Here is a 6,000-nt window from a genome sequence, read left to right as displayed (position 1 = left end):
AATCTGACTAATACTTTAGATATTTTAATTAGGTCAACTAGGCTTCAAGTGAAACAAAATAGATTATATTGTGAATTTATAAATACTTATCATGTGGAAGAACATGATAAATGATGGTTCTGTATGCGGGACGCTGGGAAGTATTCAATCCTTCTGTATTTCAGGCCAAGATGTGTCACAGCCAGAGACTCAATTCCAGAAATACTTGGGAACCTAGGTATAGAATTAGGTTTAGGATGCAGGTAGACTTCAAAATGCTCATTCAAAGTTGGGGGTTGGGGAAATTGTGACACCAGAAAAGGAATACAGCATATTCATCCTAAATAGAAACAAATGGGATTGCTAGAACGTAAGGCAGAAATTGAGAGATAATAGCCCTCCTATGGAATGAAAAGAAACTAATTGAAAAATCAGTTCCTTCTAAAGTATAATGAAATTAACAAACCTATGAGATTGTAACACTACTGAAAGGAAGGCACAGTAGCATCGGGATTAACAGTGTTGAAAAGTCAGCAGTGGAGAAGTTTCAAACATTAGAAAATACCATGATACTAGGATTATCTATGTGAATATATTTGAAAAATTAGAAGATCTAGGGACAAAACTCTAGAAGACTTAATTACCAAATAGCGATATTGGAATAAGAGAAAAACAGAAATGTGCAAGTCTCCTCATTGATGCTATTGGACAGTGGGCAAAATCATTCCAGAAGAAATCTCAAAGAATGCTACAATGGTGACATAGGACAAACATGCTAAATACAAATATGTTTTCTAATAGGGAAGAACAAATCTGTCTCCATATTATATCTCTTCCTTAAGCTCTAACGCCGTGCTCTGTTTCCCAGGCTTAGCCATGACAGTTCTGCACTTTCTGTAAAAGAATGTTGCCTAGAGGCTGAAATATACAGGATAGCTCATTCTCAAGGCTCTGACCTTTAAGGGTATAATATTTTTTTCATTCATATAGAAATAAAGAGTTGCAGAAGAGTAAATAAAATTTTGTCTTATTGGAGGTTTACAGGAACATCCTGACCTGACCTATGTGGACAGTTGCAAGAACAAAGGATGTCAACACTAAGAAGTTTGCAACAACCCAACCACACCCTCTTCCCTTTTTAGTGTAAAAGGAGCTTGAATTCTGACTTAAGGAATATAGTTCTTCAGGATGTTAGTCCTCCATCTTCTTGGTCTGCTGGCTTTTGGAATAAAGTCATTATTCCTTGTCTAAGACCTTTTCTCCTGATGTATTGGCTAGCTGTGTGGTGAGCAGAATGAGTCTGGATTTAGTAACACTATTTCAGAACCATTGCTTCACATTCCATTAATCATATTATGAGGTTTGAGTAAGCTTGGTATAGCAAAACATGACAAAGATGGACTCCAAAGACAGTTACAAGACTATTTTATGAACCCAGAAGAAAAACAATCTATCCAAAATAACTGTAAGTTGTGTCCACAGTATGTACAGAGAATCAAGTATTTGATTACAGAATTATCCCAAACATGGAAGGTAAGTTTAAGCTTTGAAACTTTACCTGTGTCATTACCCACATTAGTAGACTAAAGGAACAAAAACATACGACCACTGCAAGATACTCAGAAGACAGTGTGATAAAATTCAACCTATATTCATGATAAAAAATTTTAGTTACGTAGCAATAGAAGGAAGGAACTTACCCTGACCAAAAAAAAATTCTACATTATTAATTATGTCATAGCAAGTATTTAATATTGAAAGCCTTTCCTTTGGGGTTGCTGTGAGTAAAATGATCTGTTTGACCTCTTTTATTGCCCAAATTGGCAGATTCCAGAATGTTATAGGAAAGAAAGAAATAACATATATAATAACGAGAAACACTATCTTTTATCATGGACAAATTCTATATATTTTTGAAGGAAATTGATAGAATCAGTTTGGCTAAATTCTTAAAAATTTTAAGAGCTGATTCCAAAGCTACTGAAAGCAAAGTGGGTATAAAGATCATTTGAATATCCATATACCCGCATACAAGTAATTTTAGACTGCAGTAGAAATAATGATAACACTTAAGTAGCATAAAAACCTGTTGAACATAAGAATTAATATAAGTTAACAAAGACGCAAAATCTCTAAGAGGTAATAATATGATAAATTAGTGGAAATGTGATCAAAGCACTTTTAATGAAAACACTGATTGTATGATAACAAGATAAAAGTTATTATATATAAAAACAGAATGATGTTGGGAGAAGCAAAAGCAAGGAAAACAGATGATTACAAAAGGGGTTAACTAGTGAGACTGAGCGGCAAGTTACATCACATGTAAACAAGTATCAACCAAGGTGCACAGAACCAAGGAGAGACATGAGAAAAACACAAAGAAGGGGGGATATCAGACAAAACATAGAACATACAAATTTTTCAAAGGGCTGTTAATTGTAAACTGAGAAGTCATACAGAGCAGAAAGTGTGATATGATTTGAAAATGAAACAGAGTCTATTGAGGCAATGAAAAGGTCCTGGAAGGCTGTACCAGCTATTAATGAGTAAACAAAATGAAGGGATGTAGAAAGTAAAAGCTACATATATGAGGGAAAAAAGAAATAGAGACAATAATAGGGGAAACAGCAAAATATACTTATATTAAACAGAACACTAACATAATGTTAAATCTGAAACAAATAAAAAAGGAAGTCTCCATTAGGAAGGTTAGGATGGGGAACAGGAATAGTGAAAAGGTCTTTATACCTCCCTCTCTTCTCAAGGTTGAGTGTCACAGAATCCTTACTAAAAGCAGTAGGTTCCTCCACAAAGTGAGGTATCTTGGTAAGACTGGGACTGATGGGCAAAGGCTGTATATCAGGGATGGTACAGCAGGACTTCTGCTCCCAAATGGGTCACCTTGTCACCCGCTGTCTCCATCACTTTGTTTATTGGGGATCATCCTGACGTACCCAGAGGAGCAGCAAATCACCCTCCCAGATGCAAAATGAGTCTCCTGGTACACTTGTCAGATTTATTGATTCAGAATGCAAAACCACCATCTGAGGATGTCCTTTTTCCCCAGTGGACCTATATCATAAAGTAAACTTCAGAATCTAGAAAAGTGATCAAAATTAGTTTTCTCTTGCTGATGGATTTCTCACAAGGGTCATGTATGCATTCAACAAATATATATTGCATGCCTGATATATTCCAGTCAGTTTTTTAGGGGCGGGGCATGTGTTGCTGATGAACTCGGGCAAAATATAATTACTAAAGAGACTAGATAGAAAATCTGTACTCTAGGAAAAATAAGTGTAGGTGGTAGAGCTATAAAAAAAGTAGAGCAGGTTAGGCACACGGGGAGGGCTGGGGGTTGCAGTCTCATGTGCAGTAAAATGCAGCTGTGAGTCTTCCATCATCAGCAAAAGTTTATCCATAATAACACCTTACACTTGCTATGCTGGTGTGTTGGTCATTTTAGATGTATGCTGTTATGATCGCTTTAACAAATGTGTCCCTTCATTTTCCATGAAATCTTTAAAATTAAAAATTGCATAAAAATGAAAAAATAAGGACTCATAACAGCAGGACACTTTTCTTGTCCCCCATGCTGCATTTATTTGAACTCGATGTGATTTGCACAATTGTTTGTTCAGCACCATTTTCCATCATTTTCATCTTGTGCTATTTGCAGGTCTCAGTTTGATTTAATTCACTTTCGATTAAAGACCTTAGTGAAATACTCCTCCACCATAAAAAAGAAGGAGATTTTGCTTTTAACAGCAACATGGATGGACTTCTGCTAAGTGACATAAGTCAGAGGAAGAAGGTCAAATACTTGTATGTTATCACTTAAGTGGGGAATGTAAAAAACACGACAAAGTAGTGATTATCACAAAAAAGAAACAGACTTGCAGATACAGAGAACAAGCTAGTGGTTACCAGTGGGGAGAGGGAAGTGATGAGGGGCATGGTCGGGGTGGACAATTAAAAAGTATTAGGCATAAAATAATCAACTATTATGTATAAAATAAATGACAAGTATACACTGTACAACATGGGGAATATAGCCAATATTTTATAATAACTATAAATGAAGTATAACCTTTAAAAATTGTGAATCACTGTATAGTACACCTGTAACATAATATTGTACATAAATATTGTTCTACATAAATAAATAGATGGCACCAAAAAATCATTAAAAACAGACCTCAGTGATGTGATGTAAGTGATACGCACTTTGAAAAATTGCATCAATTTTTTTCAGGTTGTGGATGGATTCTACTTTGGCCACATACAGGATTCCTGGGCTTGTCCTTTTCTGTTCAGGACTTTAGTTACATTCATCTTCTAGCTCTCCCTGGTGCAGAAAAGAGAGCTAACGTCAGAGGGATGGATTTTCCTTTGCAGAAGTTTCACTTTCTCCAAGGGCTTCTAAAATGTGTACCTTATTCTCAGATAAACTTTCGTAAAGTTTGAAGACTTACATAGGAATGGGTGGGTGTTTTCCTTGCTACTTCATACATGGTGTGGTTGGGGTGTGCGGTTCCATTGAACTCCAACTTACGAAATTGTCTTCCATTATTTCCTGAGTATCTTTCTTCCCCCCGAGCCATTTTATCCTGCTGGAATTTTTACTCTGATTTAGTGCTTGTGTGTTCCCTCCTGGCTGGCTCTCCACACTCCTCCAGTGACCTGGTTCCAATCATGGTTTTCATCACTTTGATCAACACAGGGTGAAATTTCTCTTTTCCTTTGATTTTTAAAACCCAATCAGCTTTAAGCATTGGGCATCCTCTCCTTCAATGTATGTACTGAAGTTCTTAAACATATTTTACGTATAACAGATATGTGAAAAATCATATCATTGCATAAATTTTCCCAGTGGATAAATCCATGGAACCAGCACCCAGAAAAAGAAACAAACTATTATGACTAAGTAGTATTCTGTGTGTGTGTGTATGTATGTATGTGTGTGTGTGTGTGTATATATATATACGTATATATATATATATGTGTGTGTGTATATATATATATATATAATATATAATATATTACATATACTTATATACAAATACATGTATGCACACACACATCACATCTTCTTTATCCATTCATTATCCACGGGCTCTTAGGTTGTTACTATCCAGCAGTCACTTCTAACTTCTCATTAGAGATGCCCTGGCAGTAAATGTGTTCGTGCACACACATTTTGCTCCTTTGTTACCGTATTCTAAGTAAAATGATTGATTGAAAGAGTGTTGACTTATTTAAAACTGTTGCATTTTAGAATACTTTCCAAAGGAATTCTTAGTAGCATTCCTCAAAATTGAAGCCTCAGATGGTCCAATCCCTTTCGTCATCACCAGAAGAAAGTATAAACACTTAATTGTTTTCCAATTGGAGCAGGCAATCACCACACAGCCAACTTTAAGTTTTAAATTAAAAGCGAGGTATACCAATTTTGATGTTTATGGATAAATATATTTTTTTCCTATTTGATGGTCCAAGAAGGCCAAGGGTTAAAAAACCAAGGATTCACAAATCAAGAGGGTTCAGTCCCATTGTACCCAATTCTTTTTCAACAACTCAGCCTAAAGTAGGAGAAATGATTTTCTCAGTCACATAGACATTTAGATGTAAAGTCAACTGCAAACATGTACAAAATTCTCTGTTTCTAAACATACCAGGGCAGAAAAATGTTATAATGCCTAATCTTTCCCAGTTTGTAGTTCTGTTTCCTTTATAACGTCCATTTCAATCAGTGCTAATCAAGAACGAGTCACCAGGCAATTGGTTATTCTGTAAACTGACCACAATGTGTTCATTAAATGAAAACGCTATATACAGAACAAGACATAGAGAATGAAAATTGTAACCAGAAGTGATGGATAATCTTGAGCGTGTGGGTGGAGGGGGTTTTAGTTCAGTGGTAGATCACTTGCTTTGCATGCACAAGGTCCTGAGTTCAATCTCCAGTACCTCCATTAAAAATAATAATAATAATCTTGAGCAAATTAAATTCAACTC

This window comes from Camelus bactrianus, chromosome 9 (genome assembly GCF_048773025.1).
Source record: "Camelus bactrianus isolate YW-2024 breed Bactrian camel chromosome 9, ASM4877302v1, whole genome shotgun sequence".
Classification (NCBI taxonomy): domain Eukaryota; kingdom Metazoa; phylum Chordata; class Mammalia; order Artiodactyla; family Camelidae; genus Camelus; species Camelus bactrianus.
Note: the sequence above shows the minus strand (reverse complement) of the source record.